Source organism: Ixodes scapularis, unplaced genomic scaffold, assembly GCF_016920785.2.
Source record: "Ixodes scapularis isolate PalLabHiFi unplaced genomic scaffold, ASM1692078v2 PGA_scaffold6__148_contigs__length_123643588, whole genome shotgun sequence".
Classification (NCBI taxonomy): Eukaryota; Metazoa; Arthropoda; class Arachnida; order Ixodida; family Ixodidae; genus Ixodes; species Ixodes scapularis.
In genome coordinates, this window is record NW_024609881.1 from 90,243,155 (window position 1) to 90,266,010 (window position 22,856).

The window sequence follows — 22,856 nt, forward strand, 5'->3', positions numbered from 1 at the left end:
ATCGAAGTAAAAAAAAAATACTTAAAAGCTCAAAAAAAGTGACAAAAGGATATCTCTTGATTTGCAAACTTTCCTTCGTTCCCTTTTTCTAACTCTTTTCTCTATCTTTCTCGGTTCAGTAATTGTCTAACCACACACTCTCTCTTTCTTTTCATGTTTCAGTCCTCTGTCTCTCTTTCTTTTCCTCCCATTCTGTCCTTACCATTTTTCCTTATTTCCCCTTTGGTTTCCTCCCCGTTTTAATCCCTCCACATCACTTTCCTTTTCTTTTCCCTCTTTTCCTATAATTTCTATTTCTGTTCTAATCTGTAGCTTGCTTATGCCTCCTTCATTTCTTATTTCCCCTTTAATTTTTTTCATCTATTTTCTTTTGTTTAATCTTTATGTCTTGGTGTCCTTATCTTTTTCCGGTTTTATTTTCTTCTTTCCCTGTTTTCCCTCTACGTTTTTATTCGTCTGCTTGCTATCTCTTCGTTTTCTATTTTCCCTTACTTCTCCTTTATTACCTTCCATATTTTTCACTATTTACACCTCACTACTCTTCTCTTTCCAGTTTTCCATCTTTTCCCCTACTTTTTTCTGCGTTTCAGTTCGCGTGCTTGTTTGTCACTTCTTCATTCCCTATTTTCCCCTTTTTTATTTCCTTTCTTTTTTTCAATTTTATACATCACCTTGTTCCCTGTGTCCGTTTTTCTCTTTCCCTAACCTCTGTATCAGTCTGTATACCGTTTTCCAAACCTTCTTCATCCTCTGTTTCCCTTTCACGTTTTCCCTAGTTCCTCTGGTTTTTGTCTCCCCGTCTTTCCCTAACGTCCCCCGTCTTCCACACCCCTCTGTCTCCGCGTCTTTGTGCACCCGTGGACTTGGATTCGGGACGACGTCTGCGGCCCCGTTATTAGCTCCACGCTATAATTAAATTCTGCGTTATAATTAACGACGGGTTCGCGCGGCCCCCAGACTACGGCCCAACACTTCCTCAGAAGACAGCAGCTGCGGAAAAGGGGTTATTTTTCTCCCCAGTACAATAATACGCGGCTCGTGGCGTGGCGGCGCGTGTGAGCAATCGGGAAAATTCGGGAAAAAAGACAGGCGGAACGGAGTGTGATACTGGTGGCGCCCTCTCAGACCGACCAGGAGAAACTTACACCATCCCTCGGAAGAAAATACGCGATCTCAAGGCGCGTGCAGGCTTCCGACTCGTGGCTGTCGCGTGACCGACTAGCTCAATGCGACGAGCGACCAGCGATGTTCACACTGCGGGCGATCGGCGAGTCGCTTCTCCAAAGCTCCTAAGAACCCCCCCCCCCCCCCCCCCCCCCGTCGATTGCGTGTTTCCCACTACAGCTTGGGCTCGCGTTTCCCTGCTTTCGCGTTTTTGTTGTCGCACAGATACACTTGAGTCATTTTACAGCGAAACTGTTTATGGCTAAAGTTTCGTAGATTTTTCGTGTGCGTCAACAAAAACTCAGGTCCCGAATTTGATGCAAAATCGCTTCATTCTATGCAAAAACTTATCCTTCTTATCACTTAGATATCCATTTTCAGTAGATAAGCTATCAATAGGCACCGTTTTCAAGATCAGTAGACTCTCGGGTAGAACGAAGGTTTCTCAAAGATTTGCCGCTATGTGACCCGCGTCGGCCATATCTACGCTCGCACCGCCCTCTCTTTGTCGTCGTTCCAAGCGTTTGCGTGCTATAGTTTCCTTTCTTTCCGCTCTGCCGTGGTAGCGGTCCCGTCGCGCGTGTCTACTTTCCGCCGACTGGCGGTCCCGTAGCGCGTGTCTAGCTTCTTCCGGCTCCTTGGGGCGGCTCTGTGTCGTGTGCTAAGCAGCTTCGCTGATCATCAACTTTCACGGAGTGGAATGGCTCATGATTTTTTCTACAAGAGAAGGATTCGTGATATTGGCCTGGGTCCTTCAGAACCGTTACATGAAAAACACAATTGCTACATTGGCACGCGCTCAATCCAGCTTCCGCGGTACAGTACGTACCTGTCAAGCAAAAAGCCACAAAATCGGCTGTCACGTCAAATGTTTCTTCGTCGTCGTCATCGTCTGCTCCACACACCGTAGAAGCGGGGAAAAAAAAGTGCGGTTGCGTATTAATAAAAAAGTGAAAGCCGTTTACAACTCCCTGTAACGCCGAATTGGAGCGCAGCTCTTGAGGAGGAGGAGTGAAGGGTACTGAGGGGAGGGTAGACCCCTCCTCCTTCTCCTCCTCCTCCCCTCATTCTTTAATATGCTCCGGGGGGGGGGGTCACGTGACCTCGGGGGGGGGGTGTCACGTGACTTGGGAGGCGTGACGGGGGGGTCACGTGACCTTGGGTGTCACATGGGGGTCACCTCAAGGTCACGTGACCCCCAAGGTGACCCCCACGTGACCTCAGAGGGGTCACGTGACCTGGGGGGTCACATGGGGGTCACCTTGGGGTCACGTGACTATGAGATGACCTTGGGAGGGGTCACGTGACCTCGGGGTCACGTGACCTTGGGGAGGAGACCACTTGACCTCGGGGGTCACGTGACCTCAGAGGGGTGACGTGACTTGTGGGTCACGTGACCTTCAAAGGGTCACGTGGGGTCTTTGGGTCACGTGACCTTGAGATGACCTTGGGAGGGGTCACGTGATTCCAAGATAACCCCACGTGACCCCCAAGGTCACGTGACCTTGGGGGTCACGTGGCCCCAAGGTGACGTGACCCCCCAAGGTCACGTGACCTTGAGGGGGTCACGTAGGGTCACGTGACCTTGAGATGACCTTGGGAGGGGTCACGTGACCTGGAGGGGTCACGTGACCTTGGGATGACCTTGGTTACGCCGACGGCGACGGCGACGCCGCTCAAGCCGGGAACGGGCCCCTAAGAGCTGCGCTCTAATAATAATAATAATAATAACATATCTTCAATATATGTCAGCAGAGAAACTACTAACAGTGGCCACGTGACTTCCGGCAACTTTATCCTCCTCTACATTTCGCCCTCCTCCTCGTGACACATCGTCCACGTGTCGTGGCCATGAGCTTCCGTGCTCATGTTTCGGTTTCGGTTTCGAGCAGTTGAGCTTTTGGGCTTTATTAAAAATACTCCTTACTCCGTAGCAAAATATTGATTAGAAAGTCTCTTGATGCCATATTAAATGGCCGCCAAAAAAAATGTAGAAAAATGGGGGGGGGGGGGGGGGGTGCTAGTGTTTCTTTAATAGTGTTTATCAGAGCCGTCCCAGAGACTTCATGACTTTTATCCATGGCCGCTACTGCGAACCGAGGCGTTGGATGGACATGTCGGTCCCCGAAAAAAAGTCCCGGATGTAAACAAACACGAGGCGCACTACACGTCACTTCCGAGGCGCCCCTCATTGGTTCAGCCACCGGGCGATTCGGCGACGGGTCCGAAGAATAGGTCTGCGAGCAACTGCTCCGAACCGGTCGCTTGTGCGACTGTATTACTTTTACTTTTGCGACGAAAAGTAGTTGCGTGACCGTTGCGAACTGCAAGTGTGAACGCGCCCTTAATGTCGCTTTTGTGACAAAAAGCTGTTTGCGACTTGCAGGTGTGAACGTGTCTTTGCTGTCGCTTCTGCGACAAAAGGCTGTCGCGCAATCGTTGTGACTTGCGCAAGTGGTAACGCGCATTAAGAACGACTAAGAACTCCCAATCCTGCTGGGGTTTGAGCAGATCATGTCCGACTTTTTTTGTTTTTAATTTTAACTCGAATTTCTTCAAAAGTTTGACAAAGGTTCGACTGTTAAGCGCATGCGCGGAAATGGAGAAAGAGGAGACGTCATATGGGTGGAAAAGGTTAACAAAATATTTAAATCATTCAAGCATTAATGAGAGGTGTGACCTACATGTTTATTTACAGACACGAAGGATCAACTCGCATGTTTGCTATTTCTCAAAAAAAAAAAAAAAACTAAATGGAAGTGGTAGGCTTTTTTATTCGGTTTTATAATGCTGAAACACTGGTAATCAACATTGTAAGACCCAAAACGCAGGACAAAAGAAAAAAAGAAAAAAAAAGAGGTTTACAACGTTGAAAGTTGACCAGCTCGTTTGCATCTTCTCTGTAATTGGTAATAAGTTTAAAGCCGTTTACAATCCTCTGTAATGCGAAATTGGAGCGCAGCTCTCGAGGTGGAGGAGGGGAGGGTATGATTCTCCTCCTCCTCCGTACCCTATCCTCTTCCTCCATCTCCTCCTCTCCCCTTCTCCAATTCAGTTTTTCCGCTAAATTTAGTGGGGAAAATGGCGTCACATAACTTGGTGTCACGTCAACTATGAACACATTCAGTTTCTGCGCTAGATTTAGCAGGAAAATTGACGTTACGTGACCTCAACAACAGTTCAGTTCTCCGCTAAATTTAGTGGGGAAACGAATTCGTGTCGAGGTCACGCAGCGGGGAATTGAATCGGTGTTGAGGTCACGTGACGTCAATTTTCCCGCTAAATTTAGCGCGGTGACGCCGACGCCTGGAAACACAGAAACGGGCGCCTAAGAGCTGCGCTCTAAGAAATTACGATTAGCTACAGTAAAATTGATTTTTTTTCTTTAAGAATTTCATTTTCTTTTTATCTTTTGAAGTCGGGTAACTGTTCGAAACTCCTACATGGTCGAATTTCGCCAAAAGTTCGAAGGTTCGTCGAAAGCAGTCGAACCTCACGCTTCCACGAAAGTTTCCGCCGTCCCAAAAGAAACGCCGTGACTCACTCCTCGAAGGACGGGTTCCCGCGCTCACCTGCACACTGTGATCGCAACTTCTGTGACGTCACAAACACGCGTCGGTCTACAGCTTCCGTGTGTCTGTTTTCTATATAGACGAGTTTGCGTCTCGCGCGCAGCAAGCGCAGAGGGCTCCACTCATTATTATGCTGCGTGCACTTCATAACGTGCACGCCGCATGATAACGACTCTGTTCGAAACGCTGTAAGTCTAAATCTAATTTAATGGAGCACTTTAGCACGGCGCGCTATCGGCCAAGGCGACGCGAATTCCGGGACCTTGTACATTCTTCGCGGCGCGCTCTTCAGCAAATGCCTGAAGCGCGACTGTGGTTATCCAGCGGTAGCGCTGTGCTAAAACTCTCCATTCAAAGTTGAGCCGCAGTTGCGCGCCGACTGCTTAGCTTATAAACTTCAAAATCAAAAAAAAAAAAAAAAAAAATTAGTAGAAATATATCTAAGCGCGTTGTCGCATCTGGTGCACTTTTCAATAGGCTCCGCTGGCGGACGGCTCCGAATCAATAAAAACGCGTCAGCTTTTTTTTCTGCATTTTCTTGTCGCTGCATTGCGAATTTTTTTTTTTTCAATTGATATTGAAGTGAATTTTGAATTTTCAGAGTTCCAGCTGGAGTGATATGTTCACGATGGGCTTTAACGCGTTAAGAAGCAGTTAAATCGGTCTTATACGTAGGAGGGCTGCCGCGGTGGTAGTTGTACTCTAACACTAAAACCTTTTACATCCATAAAAAGGTAGAGAATCGAAACTCCAAATATCCCCGGAACACTTCAAAAGTGGTGAAATATGACCGATAATATTCGTAAATGATAATCACGCGCACGTATTTTCAGCGGATGTGGCTATATTTTTTCGTTCACCGACGGATTCTGGCGAGCACCTCTTCAAACTCAGCCATCGAGGCGGCGCGATGCATCTCGGGATATTTGCTTGTGACGTCACGCTCGCAACGTCTCGGGGCCATAAACGGCAGAGGGTACCGTAATTACGATCGTCGTCATTAGGTGGCGCCAACTTTATCCTCAACGCGTTAAAATTCCACCAAGTGGGAATTTCCGCGGTATGATGTTGAACCTGAACCGAGACTTGTTGCAACCACCGCTGGTTCCCGGGCTCTTCCATCGGACACGCCGCGCCGTGGCCCTATACCTCGTTGTGCTGATGAAAAACTTCTAACATCAGGGTTTCGCGACATTAATTAACGGCTTTGTGGACTTCTTTTTATTTCGAGCGACAAGTTTACAACCAACACGGGCCACATGCAGGTGTCACGTGCGCAGTAATTAAACTTTATTGCAGTTGCAACGAGGCACGCACGACAACCAAATCACGACCTTGTGGAAGGCTCCACCGCCTTGTACACTCGACAATTTAAAGTTACTGTTTTCCCGGTGACCGCTTCTTACGTGTGTGTCGCGCTTCGAAGCGGTAACGCCCAACCACGCTCAAGTTTATGTAATCAAGGTCACGTAAAGTCTGTGGCTGAAGCGCTGGTCGCGTAAGCTCGTAAGCGCCGGTAGTTGAAGCTGACGTGACCTGACGGTCCTCGACGTTGTCCCAGAGGTCGCCTCAGACGTCGTCCCTTGGTGTCGTCCTCTAGAATGTCATCCTCGACGTCGTACCCTCATCGCCTTAGCCTTCCGCCATCACATACCGCCACATGGTGACGTGCGGGACAAAAAGCGTCGCTGTGGTCCGCCTTCCACGATGGACCGATCTCAAGCAGGGCAGACACGAGCGATGAAAACTGGCGTCGCGCGGCAGTATCATAGCAACCAGTGCTGGCGTCCCTACGTCACTTCCGCTCGGCGCCGCGTCGCTCGGATCTCGTCGATAGAGATACCGCTCATTCACACTGGAAGCGGATCCCCGTTCACAGAGCGGTTAAAACGGAATCGGTTTAAGAACGCGATGAGCCCGAGCCTCCACCGTGCTTTTTACGCACACCATCTAACTCGTCGTTCGCAATTGACCATCCCAATCGTGACGTGTGAATAGAGATCATAAGAGGGCGCAAGGAAAACATGTCGTCACAAATGACGTGACGGTGCGAGGGTAACGCCACGCTAAATCAGAGTCAGGCTCCGAATCGGTCTTTCGATTACCGTCAGTGACGTCCGGCCTGTTTCTAGACCTGTCACGGCACCGGTAGAAAAGGGGCATCCAGACGTCGGCCGCCGGAACAACGCAATAATGTCCCGACCATCGATCTATCGACTCCGGCGTTCCCGGACCTCAGACCCCTCCAATACAGGGACGATCTCTTCCAGCCATCATTTTTTTTCTTCCCCTTTGTCCGAGCTTGGAAGGATATAGGGATTGGAGGAGGGGGAAGAAAAGTTCCCGGGTTGATTCGATTTTGGGGGAAGCCTCCGATTCGTTCGCAGTTCGACCGAACGACGCACCTAAAGAAGGGGGACAGAAGAGAAAAGAAAGCGAGGCAAACGAGGGCACCATATACGCTAGATCCAGAGGACAGGTATTTCCTTCCACTGTGTCACGCCACGCCTTCTTTCCGGCGTTCTTTTATTTTATTTTCTTCCCAGGAGGAAGTTTCGCCAAGTCAGCGGGGGGGACAAATAAGGGACGAAACCGGGAGAGAAAAGGAAAATTCTTTGTTGGTTGGTTGGTTGTCTGACCCTGTTTCTGGCGGCTCTCGCTTTTTGTTGTCGAGTCGAGATATATATTGCGTGCGCGCGGCGTCGTCGAGTTTCCCACCTCTCAAGTCGTCGAAACTTTGTTAGGAGAAGCTTCTACTTTTCTCTTTTTTTCCCCCCTTTTTTTTTGTACTTTTTTTAAATTACAGGGATCGGTATAAAACTCGAAGTGGTCGTAGTCAGATCAATCTTTTTAGAAGACGGCAATAAATTTTTCCAATAAGAGGAACGTCGGAGCATGCTGCTTTAACGCAAACCGTGTGGAGTCACCAATTATACGACGACTGCCGCGGCGCGCGAAACCAATAACACATTTTTTAATTTTTTTTTCTATAACAAGGTTATTGCAATGTTTATATAGTTGCGGTCACGCCGCTAATACGGCGTACAAAAAGACAGTCTGGAGACGTCGTTTGAGGCGTGCTTCATCCATTTATTACGGGCCTCTCACCATGGTCATAGAACAACTCAATGCGGACACTGTCACGATCTTTCTAGAACGTGGACGTAGGGGGCAGAAGCACCCGCCGAGGAGAGACAACACGCAGCCTGGTTGTGAGGGTGGACGATGTCTGACCGGAGCAGTGTGTGCTCGACGGCGTTTATTGGGGAGGTGAACAATGTTGCCCGCCGAGCCAGGCGGCCGCAGGCGGGCGGACTGGAGGGGGGCGCCACTAACTTGTCACACTCCTCCCCCCCCAGTTTGTTTGTTATTAAACAAAACTAAACACAATGCGCACGGCCGACACCATCTCGGCGTCTGGTCGTGCAAAGTCCCGGCCTGTCGACGATGAAGGTCACCCCGGCGAGTAGCGGTCAGGTGGCCTCCGCTGCCGTGCACTCCGCCTGGGTACAGGTGTCGACGGGCCAGGTGTGGCAACGCCTGGCGCTGCCTGAACCGGTCGCGCTCCACCCGGTGGAGCTGCAGGGACCGGATTTGTGAGTGGCACTGGTGCCACAGGAGTGGCGACGCTTGTCGCCTCCGGGGTGGGTGGTGCTCCGCTGGCCGCGACTGGTGCTGTTGGGCCCCCTGCAGGCTGGTCCTCTGAAGCGACGACCGAGGGTGTAAGCCAGGTCCCGGAACGAGGCCTGACATGGTCGGCGTGCCGGTGCCAGGTGGTCCCGTCGGGCATGCGGACGAACAGCGATGAGGCACTCGCTGGTGAAACCACACGCCCGGCAGACCAGGGTGGGCCAGGACGGAAGTTCCTGGCGTACACCGACGCTCCCGGCTCCGGCAAAGGCCCGGGACGGCACCCTCGGTCAGCAGCCAGCTTCTGCTTCAGCTGCTTCAGGAGCGCCGTGGACCGGAGGTCTGGATGCAAGACGTCCAGGGGGGTCTTGACCATCCGGCCCAGCAGAAGCTCGCAGGGGGCACGGCCAGTGACCTCATGCGGTGTGGTCCTGTACTGGAACAGTACCCGGGCCACCTGCGTTTGGAAATCCCCGGGCTGGCTCTTCTTGAGCTTGTCCTTGATGGTCTGGACCACTCGCTCGGCCGCACCATTGGAAGCGGGGTGGTACGGCGGAACCAGCATCCGGCGGATTCCATTCCTCTGCAGCCAGTCCAGGTACTCGGCGCTGGCGAAAGCGGGACCATTATCAGACACGATAATGTCCGGCAATCCCTGCGCCGCGAAGACCTGCCGCAGAGCCGCAATGGTCGCGCTTGCCGAGGGACTGGTGACTGGCAGTGCCTCCACCCACTTTGAGAAGGCGTCCACTACCACCAGGAAGTAGTGGCCCTTGAAGGGTCCCGCATAGTCCACATGCAAGCGGGACCACGGCCTCTGTGGGAACGGCCAGGGGGTGATTTCCACGTGGCGCGAGGCTCGCTGGTTTACCTGGCAGACCTGGCAGCCTTGCACCTGGTGCACGATGTCCTGGTCCAAGCCAGGCCACCAAACGTGCGACCGTGCCACCATTTTGGTCTTTTCGATGCCAGGATGCCCCGCGTGCAGCAACTGCAGCACCTTGGCCCGTAGACTTTGTGGAATTACCACCCTGGAACCCCACAGGAGGCAGCCTTGCTCCAAGCTCAGCTCGGCGGTCTTGTGGCTGTATGCCTGGTGACGCAGCTCCTCCCCTCGGGCAACCGCCTTGACCACCTGAGACAGGACCGGGTCCCGGCTGGTCGCCTGCGCCACCGCAGTCCTGGTGAGCACCCCCGGGTAGGCCCGCTCCAGCAGGAACACGTCAGCTGGCTCTGGAACGGCAGCAGGCACCTCCGGCAGGGGCAGGCGGCTCAGGGCATCAGCAGGCGGCTCAGGGCATCAGCAGGTCCCAAGTCCTTCCCAGGGCGGTAGACCAGCTTGTACCTGTAGGCTGCCAGCGTCAAGGCCCAGCGTACCACACGAGGCGATGCTTGCACTGGGACCGCCTTGTCAGGTCCCAGCAGCCCCAGCAGTGGCTTGTGGTCCGTGACTGCCTCGAACTGCCGGCCCCACAGGTACTGATGGAAGCGCTGGACCCCGAAGATGAGGGCCAAGCCTTCCTTGTCGAGCTGGCTGTAGCGTTGCTCCGCCGCATGTAGTTGACGAGAAGCAAACGCCACAGGGCGTTCCTGACCATCCTGACCCCGGTGCGACAGGACGGCTCCTACCCCGTACGGCGACGCATCCACGGTGAGGACTACAGGCTTGGCCGGGTCGAAGTGCACCAGCACTGGAGCCTTAACGACCAGCTCCTTGCTGTGCTGGAAGGCCAAGTCCTGCTCCTTCTTCCAGGCCCACTGCTGACCGTCACGAAGCAGTCGATGCAGCGGCTCCAGATGCGTCGACAGGTTGGGCAGGAACCTCCTGTAGAAGTTGACGAGGCCGAAGTAGCTCTGAAGCTCCTTCTTGCTCTTGGGCTTCGGCGCCTTGAGCACGGCCTCAATCTTGCGGGGTTCCGGGGCCAGGCCAGCCTGGGAGATGATGTGTCCCAGGTACTCCACGCTGGGGGTCAGGAACACGCACTTCTCCAGCCTCAGCTTGAGACCGGCGTCCTGTAGTAGTGTCAGGACTTTGCGCAGGTTCTGCAGGTGGTCCCCGTCGTCGGTACCGGTAACCAGGATGTCGTCCAAGTACACCGCCACGTGCCTCATGCCCCTGAAGAGGTTGTCCATCTCTCTCTGGAAGATGGCTGGGGCTGAGGTCACGCCGAACGGTAGGCGCGTGTACTGGAAGAGTCCCATGGTTGTCGAAATGGTGACATACTTCCGGGCGGCATCCTGGAGCACCAGCTGCTGGTAGGCATCTCGAAGGTCGAGCTTGGAGAACTTCTGTCCCCCGGACAGAGCCGACCAGAGATCTTCTACCCGAGGCAGCGGGTACTTTTCGACGGTAGCGACGGGGTTAATGGTGACCTTGAAGTCCCCGCAGATCCTGACGCGGCCGTCTCGCTTGAGGACTGGAACAATCGGTGCAGCCCACTCGGAGGTCTTGACGGGCACCAGGATACCCTCTCGCTGCAGCCGTTGCAGCTCCTGGGTGACCCCGTCCTTCAGGGCGAACGGCAGCGGGCGTGGCTTGAAGAACCGAGGCCGGGCTCCCTCGGGTACATGGATGCCGACCGTCGTGCCGGCAAAGGTGCCCACCCCCGGCTGGAACAGGGACTGGAAGTCGGTCAGGAGGCTCGGGACGTCCTTCACCATGTGCAGCGCAGCTTCTTGGTACTCCGGCAGCCGAACACCCAGCGAGTGAATCCAGTTTCGGCCCAGCAGCGTCGGCGACGACCCCTTGGTTAAGTAAAGGGGAAGGATTGCCTCCCTGTCGCCAAGGCGAACGCTGACTTGGGCCCGACCCTGGACCTGGGAAAGCTGCCCGGAGTAGCTGCGCAGCATGACGTCAGACGCCTCGATGGACACGCCGGGGAAGGTCCGCTTGAACAGCTTCCCGGGCATGACCGACACGCTGGCCCCCGTGTCCAGCTCCATGGTGATGGGGTGGCCGCAGATTTCGACAGACACCATATATGGTGGCACAGACGATGAAATTCCCCTGGTGTGCCACACGTCGAAAATCTGCGGGTCCTCGGCCACGACGTGGACCCTGGCTGACGACGAACCCGGGCCTGGTGCCGCTCGTCCCCGCCGCGTTCTCTTGCGACGACCACCCTGGCCGCGGGCTTGGCTGGAACCCGGGCTTGAACCAGGCTGCTGCTGCTGGCCGCCGCTCGTCCTCCCCCCTCGGCAGACACGTGCGAGGTGCCCAGTTCTCCCGCACGTGAAGCACTGTGCTTGGACGAACTGGCACTGTGAGGGGGAGTGGGCAGCACCGCAGCGGCTGCAGGCACCGCTCCTTGCCGCCATCTTGTGCACCGCCGCTTCCGTCGACGGTGAGCCGGCCGCGCGCGCAATCTCGCTGGCGTCGCTTGCTGCGGCTTCTATCGCCTGCGCTGCCTTCACCGCGTCGTCCAGCGAGGGGTCGGGGAGCTCCAGGAGTCGCGTCTGCATGGCGGGGTTGTTGATGCCGCAGACGAACCGGTCCCGGAGTAGCGAGTCCAACTGGTCGCCGAAGGCGCAGGTGCTCGCTAACCCTCGTAGCGCAGCGACGAACTGCCCGAGGGTCTCCCCGTCCTGGCGGCTCCGGTTATTGAAGCGGAACCGCTCCATAAGCGTGGACGGCGCCGGGCTGAAGTGCGAGCGCAGCGTGGCGAGCAGCTCACCCAGCGTTTTGACGTGCGGCGTGGCCGGCTTGAGGAGGTCGAGCAGGAGGCTGAAGACTCGGGTCCCGCAGCTGGCCAAGAAGATGTCCCGTTGTTTCGCCTCGGGCGTGTCGTTCGCCCGGAAGAACACGTGGACCTGTTCTTCGTAGACCGGCCAGGCGGACCCATCTCCGTCGAACGGCTCGAGCCTCCCGTACAGCGGCATGGCGACAGGAGCGGGCGGCGGTGTTGCGACTCTCTCGGCGGCGTGGGCCGAACCGTGCACGTTGGTGGCCTCCAGTGCCACGGTTCCTCGTCGCCAGTGTCACGATCTTTCTAGAACGTGGACGTAGGGGGCAGAAGCACCCGCCGAGGAGAGACAACACGCAGTTTGGTTGTGAGGGTGGACGATGTCTGACCGGAGCAGTGTGTGCTCGACGGCGTTTATTGGGGAGGTGAACAATGTTGCCCGCCGAGCCAGGCGGCCGCAGGCGGGCGGACTGGAGGGGGGCGCCACTAACTTGTCACAGACACCATGGTCATAGAACAACTGCCTGCAGACACATGTTCGAAGGTAGCATGGCTTGAACAGCCTCGGGGCGCGTCCGCAGATGTTTCCGTCAACGTGTCTGCAAGGAAACACCGCGTCTTTTTGTACGACGCGCGCGCAGTGCGACTTAGGCTTCCACGTCTCGTACTGTATCCCGAAGAAAATGTTTAGGTCCCTTCATTGTATGTAGACCATATTTCGATAATAACCTTCTGCCTGCCGATGCCGCCTTTTTTTGCCTCCCTGGGCCGCGTGTAACGCGTTCTTAGCGTTTACGCTACACAGTCCCGAGGGACGCACACGTTGGACACAAATGTGCCGCGTCGAGAAACTTGTACGCGACGTTACTATAACACTCATTTGGGAAACTCACCCTTAAAACCCGACCGGACCGCTTGCGTCCACTAAAACCAAACTGAATACGATAACAGCGCCACCCTTTAGCGACTAGTAAAAACGTGAAAGTTAATTTATATTGCTGCTGCGAAATGCTAATGCAAGATGGCGCCACCGGCCCTATCGCGACTCGGCCTGAACCGAGACATGCAGTCGTGCAGCTCCCGGAGTCGCCGCTAAGGGAGAAAAGGCGACGTTGCGATCGCCATTAGTTCGGTTCTCGAGTACGTATCAAAGCAGCTGTTTCAAAGCAGGCTCTATGGCAGTTTCCGAACTAAGTTGTTCTAGTAACGTTGCTTGTACGTAGCGCATTACGAGTCAACTTTTTTTATAGCAAAATGACGGCCTAATTCTTTTTTTTTTTAAGAAAAGGAAAGCGGAGCGTGTTCTTGTTGCTCTGTGGTGAAGAAACAAGTGACTGTATATCTAGTTACTTCTGGAAGGGAACGTCCGCACTACACAGGTACCCATCTTATCTAGTTCTCACCCAACTCGCGCCTGCGATTTGGACGACGAGAAAAAGAAAATGTCGGTACTATAGCCGCATCTGGTCATCCCTGGATGAACGCGTTCCAAATCAAGGAATCGCGAAAGACGACAAATATTGCGAGCGGGTAAATGCTACGTAAAAAACAAAAACAAGAGCTCGAGGTACACCTAAGCATTTTTTATGAGTTGTGAATGCGAAAGCATGCAAGCCGCTCGTCCGCTCCCTTTGTCGTCTGCTCGTCCGCTCCCTTTGTCGTCTGCTACGTACTAGCGCACGCGCGCTTCGGGGTCTCGGAGGCCATGGCGCAGCTGCCAATGAGAGCCCCGTCGACGCACGCCAGCCAATGGAACCGAAGGCGAATCGCTCCTCTTTGGATCGCGGCGGAAACAAGGAGCCGTTTTCGCGCTTCAAACTGATGACGTCAGCTCGCTCCGAGACACCCCCCTGTTAATGCTTTCGCATTAAAAAGCGACACATTCGGAAGAACAAGAGAATGACGCGTTACTTTCAAGCTGACGTCACGCGTTCCTTTCAGAATCGCAGTAACGCGCATTTGCGTACTTGGTTACTTTTTGAGTGAGTAACGAGTTGACTACTTTATTTAGTTACTTTATTTCAGTAAAGTGTGTATGCCTTTGCGTCAGCGTTCGTCGGAAACTTGTTACAGCGAAGCTGTTTATGGCTAGGGTTCCGTGGATTTTTCGTGTGCGTCAACAAAAACTCAGAGAGGGCTCGTACCACCCTCTCTTTGCGTCGTTCCAAGCACTTGGGTGCCTAGTTTCCTTTCCTTCCGCCGGGTGGCGGTCCCGTCACGCGTGTCTAGTTTCCTCCGGCTGCTTGTGCAGGCGATAGTCCTCAACATGTGTGTGCGTAGCTTTTGTCACGATGATCGCCGATCAAGGCGATAAATGTGTTTTTGCCTTTAATTGTTCCAAATTCTGTCACGTCTGTGTCATGTACTAAACATCATTCCTGGTCATCTACCTTCACGGAGGGGAATGGCCCATGTTTAATACAAATAATAATAATAAAGTTATGGCGCATTAAAAACTAATAAAATATAAAAATAAATCAGTGAAAGTACGGTTTCCAGCCGAGCGCAGACCCAGCACTCGTTACAGCTTCTTCTGTTTCACAGGAATACGCGTTACAGAAGGTGGCTAAGGGCCATATGACACAATGTTTAAAAAGAAATATACCTGCTCATGTACTGTTTTACAGGGTGGACCAATCGCTGCGATGTATGCAATTCATGACTACCGGGCGCGTGTGCGTGTGTGTGTGTTTGTGTGTGTAACGCTTTTAAAAAGCTCACCGTTCGACTATACGTTTTCCGCAGTGTTGTACGAAACCGGCGTTCCAAGGAATGACGTTCCTTGAACGCGTTCCTTCTACGAGGAACGGAGGAACACCGCCGTTCCATCTTGCATCGCTTGAACCTGGACGGGAACTCGTTACATTATCGAGAAAACACCGGGATGAACAACTTTCGTTTCTTTTTTTTTCTTTCTTTGTCTATAAACCTTTCTAGCGCTTATCACCCAAATTGAAAATGCTGAGTCACTGAGCTTTGGGACCCACGCGCAGCGTCTGATATAGCGCACGCTCATCGGGAGTTCCACAGCCCAGCAGACAAAGATGGCAGCGCGCACAAGCAACACCTTTTAGACAGCAAAGTCTGCGCGTTACGTCCCGTGACGTCACGTCCGGGGGTCCGGCACGGGCGCTGATTGGACGCGAGTGCCGCATCAGCGTTCGCGTGGGGCTCGTTCCCTATCATAGTCCCACGCGAACGCTGACGCGGCACTCGGATCCAATCAGCGTCCGTGCCGGCCTCCTGCACGTGACGCCATGTAAAGTAACGCGCAGGCTTTACTGTCTAGGAGGTGTTGGCACACGGCGATTTTTGGAAAGGCCTATATATCTGCAATTTTACCCAAATGTAAAGGCATCTAGGCACAATTTAATTTTCGATGATGTCAACATCCGACTTCAAGGGAGGGGAAATTAGTGTCCGATAAATACGTAAAAACAAAGCTGGTACTAATGTGATAATGGCGACTCGCCACGTCTAGTTCGATGTGCATCCTTTCACTTTTAGAGCGCAGCTCTTAGGCGCCCGTTTCCGGCTTGAGCGGTGTCGGCGTCGCCGTCGCCGTCGGCGTAACCGCGCGTAACCCTCGTAAACCTCACGAGGGTTACGAGGGTTACTCTCACGAGGGTTACGAGGGTAACCCTCATGATCCTCGTGAGGGTGACAACCCTCGCAACCCTCACGAGGGTTAGGAGGGTTACTTTCACGAGGATTACGAGGGTTACCTTCTCAAGGGTTACTAGGGTTATGAGAGATACCCTCACGAGGGTCACGAGGGTTACCCTCTCAAGGGTTACTAGGGTTACCCTCACGGGGGTTACCCTCTGAGGTCACATGGCCCCCCGCTGAGGTCGCGTGACCCCCCTCATGTCACGTGACTCCCCCCCCTCCCCCCCCAAGGTAACGTAACCTCAAGTAGCCACGTGTCCCTCAGTACCCTACCATCCTATCCCTCAGTACCCTTCCATCCTCCTCAAGAGCTGCGCTCTAATCCGGCGTTACAGGGAGTTCTAAACGGCTTTTTTTGTGTGCTTTTTTTCTAATCTACGGATTGTTCAGCACAATATTTAATTAAGATTACGCAAATCTAACGGTAATGCAACTACATGTTCCAATCTTAGAAAGGTAACGAAAACGGGTTCCTTTCGAAACCACTGGAACTGGTAACGGGAACTCGTTCCAACATCGAGGAAGAACGAGGAACGAGCTTTCGTTTTTGTTTTTGATGGAACGTGCACGACACCGCTTCACGCAGTCCACTGGAACATTCTGATGAGCCAGGCACCGTGTGGCCTATAATGTTCACGCAAGCTTTTTCTTGCTTCCTATTGGTTCCTCAATGACATTATCTTATAACGCCGTATCTGATCGGTTCCCGAGGGTGACGGTGAGATGCACCGAGCTCGCCACTATTTGCATTTCAGTTCCTCTATGCGAATTAAAGCTGGTATCTATCTATCTATCTATCTTATCTATCTTATCTATCTTATCTATCTTATCTTATCTATCTATCTTATCTATCTATCTTATCTATCTATCTTATCTATCTATCTATCTATCTATCTATCTATCTATCTATCTATCTAATCTAATCTATAATCTCCGAGGACACCTAAGCACTTCTTATGAGTTGTGAATGCGAAAGCATCAATGGCCATGCCCCTCGGCACCTACAGGAGCAGAAGCGGACGCAGCGCCGGCACCGTCAGAGTGTGCGGCGGTGCGCCGAGCAGGCCTCCCTGCTCTGGCTCGCTGGTGACTGCTGCGCCGCTGGGTGAGGCAGCGGCGGAAGTGCGAAACTCGGCGCGACGCGTGCTGAAATTAGGGGTGTCGCGAACTTTTGTCGAATCGGAACCTTCGAACTTTTCACCAGAATCAACCGGTTCGACTTTGTGGACAGTGTGGCCAGACCTTGATACAAGCATGTCTAGGTTTGGAGAATTTTTTTTTTATGCAAAGGGTTATTTTATTTCATAAACAGTGGCAATTAAGAGAAACCAATTCTAATCACTGAAGAAGTTAACAACTAAATTTTTTGTACTGTATTAACTGAAATAACCAATCAGCGCTGCCCTTCATTCATCCCTTAGCCATCACCATCCAATCCGAAGCCAACTGGCCAGCCTGTCGCGCATGCGCACATGAGTCAAACCTCAATACGAGGTTCGTCGTCGAACTCAAACCTTGGCCGGTTCGCGACACCCCTAGCTGAAATTATGTGTCCTCTCCTCTCATCATCATCATCATCGCCCTAGCTGCGGATACCGGTTGACGACGTTAGACCTCAAAGCGTAACGTTAGGCCTAACGTCAGGCCAGCGCATACCCGCGTCCTCCCCTCACATCAAACGGCTACGCATAACGGTTGACGACGTTAGACCTCAAAGCGTAACGATAGACCTAACGTTAGGCCTAACGTCAGGCCAGCGCATACCCGCGTCCCCCCCTCTCCCGCTGTGGCGCCAGCAGTTCGGCTGGCCCCTTAGCAACAGTGACGCCGTTGCTATGGAGCCACATGACGCGTCGGAGCCGATGGGAACTTAGGTACTGTTTCGCTCAGCCAATGGGAATTTAGGTGCGTCGGTGCCGTTTTTTGCTGCTACAGACAACGCCGGCGTCGCTCCGCGGGACAGTTAATGCTCTCGCATTAATAAGGCGAACTTGTGCTTCCTACAAGTACTGACACTCTTTGAATTCTTGACGGGTGCAGGTTTTCAGGAGCGAACGGCGGCTCGCAACAGCGGAATGAACCGAAAGACGCCATTTCTTCCCCGCGAAATATGCTTCGTCACGCGTGACGGTTGTCGTTACTTCTAAAAGAAAGCGTCAAGGGACTTTGATGTTGGCCACTGAGCACGATATTACTGTGTGAAGCCGCATGGTCGGCGTACTATCAATCAAACGACGAATCAACCAATCAATCAACCGACGAATCAATCGATGACATAATTACGCTATCAGTTTTTATTTAGTTACAAATTTTATGCGCACACAAATATAACTCCCTACCTATGCGTCTTCGGTCTGCACGTGAAGTCGCGAAGCCATGCTTTTTTTCTTCTTTTTCTTTTTTTGTGTGAAAGTATTTTTTTAATGGGTCATTATTCCCCGAGCCTCTTCTTTAGATTATTGTGATTGTCTTTTGGTGTGCGCCGCGGCTCACAATGCGCCAATGTGATATTATATATATATATATATATATATATATATATTTGTGTGTGTGTGTGTGTGTGTGTGTGTGTGTGTGTGTGTGTGTGTGTGTGTGTGTGTGTGTGTGTGTGTGTGTGTGTGTGTGTGTGTGTGTGTGTGTGTGTGTGTGTGTGTGTGTGTGTGTGTGTGTGTGTGTGTGTGTGTGTGTGTGTGTGTGTGTGTGTGTGTGTGTGTGTGTGTGTGTGTGTGTGTGTGTGTGTGTGTGTGTGTGTGTGTGTGTGTGTGTGTGTGTGTGTGTGTGTGTGTGTGTGTGTGTGTGTGTGTGTGTGTGTGTGTGTGTGTGTGTGTGTGTGTGTGTGTGTGTGTGTGTGTGTGTGTGTGTGTGTGTGTGTGTGTGTGTGTGTGTGTGTGTGTGTGTGTGTGTGTGTGTGTGTGTGTGTGTGTGTGTGTGTGTGTGTGTGTGTGTGTGTGTGTGTGTGTGTGTGTGTGTGTGTGTGTGTGTGTGTGTGTGTGTGTGTGTGTGTGTGTGTGTGTGTGTGTGTGTGTGTGTGTGTGTGTGTGTGTGAAAGAGAGAGAGATAGGGATGTTTTTTACCGACTTTGCAATTTTGTTTTGTGTTACAAACTTTGTTCCGACTAAAGAACTGGTGCTTACAGAAGCAAACCAAACATCCGGGAACTGGAGGAGGGTCGATAACCAATCAGAAAGCTCCCAGCCCCGCGGGTACGTTGCAGAAATAATACGGTGACGGTCGAGTCGGGTTTATTAGACGACCGCAGCCTTCCTTCGTTGTTTTCTTTTCTGTTTTTTTTTTCCCCCGCTTAATCTTCTTGCCAGATTAACCACCGTTTGACAGGTCAATAAATCGTCTTTGAAAGAGTTTACGGCTTCATTTTAACGAGGTGCTGCTCTTAATGAAGTAATTTACTGAGCCGGAATCAAAGTAAAAAAATAAAAACTCGTTTTTCACTTTTTTTTTGCTTTTTTCTCCGTTTATGTTTCTTAGTTTTTGTTCTTTCTGAAATTCTAGAGCTCCGCTGTGCGATGTATTTGGCTCTATCGTCTTCTTTAAAATGGAAGTCTGTTGGAAGATAAAACTGCATTATGAAACCCATTTTTGGAATTGAGAGTTTATTTAGTTGTTTATCTTCATTTAGTTAGTTTTTTTTTCTTAAAAGAAAACGTGGAATAGAGAGCACATCATATAGAGTCCATGAACGTAGTCTACACTCCTAAATCGACCCATGCCCTTGGGGATTTTCCCGACTCCTTTCATTTAAAAAGCGAACATTCAGCGCTGAAAGGTTTTCGAAATGGTTCGTTCCGCCAAACTCCAATGGAATAACAACTTTGACAAGGGGATGTCTTTTCCTCGTGAAGTGATTAATAATAGGTGGCCGCTCCTTCGTTACTAACAAGCAGCTTTTTTCATTGCGTCAGATTCACCCGGATTAACCGCAGGAAAGCAGGTGGGAAGTATAGGGAGTACTCACTGGCGCGGCCATAGCTGCGTGCGCGAATGCTTAGCGCGTGCTGACGGCGAGCTTCTACAGTTCTTTTGCAATGTGCATTCCGCACCATCAAGAGTGTCAATCTTAGCAGCCTATTGATGTGAGCTCGTTCTGAGCATGCGCTCTAAACAGCACCCACAAATATGGCGTCCAGTGAATACTCCCTATAGGGTGGCCACAATGGATCCCAGCGCGGTAAAACAAAGTCGAAATAATTTGTGCCTGCTTATATGAAGTTCAAATTCTCATCGAGTGTGTTAAGGGCGTGGATTTTCCCTCTTTAAAGTTTACGGCGTAGCTCCCGTCCCGTGCAAAGTGAGACCAAACAAACGTGCGAGGCTCAACGAGTACGCAGACCACGGAGTTAGCGATGACCCTAACTTGTGGCGCTATCTCCCGATAAGCGCATCGAGCAGACGACAGAGCGAGTCATCTGCTCGCTTCTCTCTCTTTCTAACTTCTTTCTATATCTGTTCCCCGTAGAACGATCTAATATTATCTTTTTTCATTTGATGATGATAATGATGATGCGGCTTTACCCTGTGTAGTGGGCGAACTCGGGAAAAGAAATTACATTCCCTAACCAAAACTATAAAAAGAAAAAGAAATTTAAATGGCTCTTTGCTTCTGTCTAGAATCACGTTTCGCGATCGTTCCAGTCTGGATTGATGGATGAATCCGGCTGAGCCCTGTGGATCGGGCGGTAGCTTACGCCACCTAGCCATTTTGTTTTACCATTTAAGCTTAGAATATTTAAATGTGGAAACTATATTCACTCCGCACTTGCCATCGTTAATAAGAAATACATAGTTTTCTTTGGCCTTGTGCCACCATTCACTTAATCTTTGCTTGGTAATCTCTACTGTCTTGAAATCCACTTTACCTTCGCTGTCTCTAAAACCCAATGACTTTATTAAATCTATGTTGTCTTCGGTAGGCATAGGGTGAAGCCCTTTACAGTAGAGTATCAAGTGCTCAGTCGTCTCGTCCTCCTCTCCACAAGCAGTGCACACTGTATCCATTTCCTGGTACTTCGCTCTGTATGTTCTGGTTCTGGTTCGCAGGACACCCGCCCTCGCCTCAAACAACAATGAGCTTCCCCTAGAATTGTCATAAATGCTTTCTTTGGTAATAACTGTTTTGTTTAATCTATAGCTTTCCAGTGCCGTCTTTGTCTGCATTCCCTCTAGCCACCGATCTCTCTCTGCGGCCTTAACTTTCTTCTTAACTGAGACCTGCTCTTCCGTATCTCCACTATAGCCTAAAAACTTTCCTCTTAATTTACTAGTGCGCTGTCTCCACTTTGTATATACACTCCTCATGTATAAATAGCTGAAAACCTGTCGTGCTCATTGCTCCCCATCCATTTGCCTCAACCGATCCTCAAATTCTATCTTGCTCGCAGCTTCCCTGCCCTCAAATGACTCCCATCCCATGTCTCCTTGCACTCCCTGGTTTGGCGTTTCGGTCCCCAGTGCCGTCTCGTGGTGACCCAGAAGGACCTTGCTCACTAGCGTTCAATTTCCACCGCAATACCACAGGGAGTGAGCGCACTAGGGGGTAGTGATCTACTAAGAAGTCACTCAAGCAAAACGTAGCTATAGAGTTCCGGCGAATCACGAGGTGATCCGCCGTACCAGACGCCGAGGGCAACTGGGGGCTGTCGACGAAATTCGCCTCCAGGGCGTTGGCAGTGGGCGCTCGTCCACATACGGTTATGCTCGTTCAACCGTGCATCGTGTTACCAAGCCTGTGAGTAAGTCAGGTAACTTTCCACCTCGAAACGTGGAAGATAAAGAAAGGGCTGTAGAAAAAAAAAAAGTGAGAGACGTTTACAAATCTCTGTGATGCGAAACTAGAGCGCAGCTCTTGAGGAAGAGGAGGGGAGGGTACGAAGGGGAGAATATGCCCGTCCTCCTCCTCCGTGCCCTCCTTTCCTCCTCTCACGCGTTGGCGTCATGTGTTGAGGTCACTTGACGTCAATTGCCCCGCTAAATTTTGGGGGAAAATTTCCCGCTAAATTTAGCGGGGAAACGTCCCATAATGCAATGTGCGGTTACGCCGATGCTGCTCAACCCGGAAACGGGCGCCTAAAATCTGCGCTCTAAAAGATGCTGATGCAGGGGCAGATCCAGAACTCCGTTTCTTTTTGTTTTGTTCTTGTTTTTTTTTTTTGGGGGGGGGGGCGGGGAAATTTTAAGGATATTCTTCTCCCATTCTTTCTTGTGCACCGGAGGGCTCACCCATGTCGAATTGCCCTCCGAGAAGAGGGAAGGGGGGGGGGGGTCGACTTTGGTTGGGGGGGGGGGGGGGGGGGGGGGCGGGGGCGGCCGCCCCGTCGCCCCCCCCCCCCCCCCTTCCTTGGATCCGCCCCTGTGCTGATGAGGTCCCTAGCAGACAGAAGGACGGTGGAAACGGGCTCTGGAAAGAGGTCGTTCCTGGGCAGCTCGATAACTGCAGCGAATACGCATAAACCAAACATACAGCACACCGGTATTGAGGAAAACACAGTTTGATAGTATATGGTAACATCTTATGTTCTCCTGATTCCCCACGTTGCGCAAAGTGCGCTGTATTTGCGAGCGAATAAACCAAAATAAGTAGGTTAGTAAGTGCTTAATATAAATGGTAGTGGATGGTGCAGACACTCTTTTCCGGAGTTTAAGCAATATCTTGATACGTGGTAACTTTGCCACGTCGGCAAGAAAACTGGCAGGGCTGTCGTTGATAGTTCAACATTTCTCCGCGATCGGACCGGGTCAACCAGGCGCGTAGATCTCGGACGGCTAACCGCACTGACCCTCGCACAACTGGGAGAACTTCCAGTCCAGTGAACTACTATGTCACGACCACTGGATTTCCCCTTTTGCTGCTCAGTGGAGGAGGGAAGCAAACTTGGGCTTTCATTTTTTTTTTCTTTCTTTTAAGTGAAGGCATTGAAACGAAAACGGACTGGCGGTCTAGGCTCAATTGATACTCATGATTACTTTGGTCACCGTGTAGAACAAAAAGTTCATAAATCATTTCGTGGTCGCTTTAGTAGGAAAACGGAACGTTGATACCCGCATTTTACTTAAGAGTTCTCAGAGCACGCATACATGTGATTAGACACTTAGTAAACAGCAATCATTAACCTGTCGAGTGCAC

General features: G+C 51.6%; 1 protein-coding gene across 1 annotated transcript in view; it reads left to right on the forward strand.

Moving 5' to 3' along the window:
- The window catches only part of LOC121838539, a 269,231-nt gene that overhangs the window by 242,779 nt on the left and 3,596 nt on the right, over nucleotides 1-22,856 (forward strand). The gene's annotated exons all lie outside the window — the stretch shown is intronic.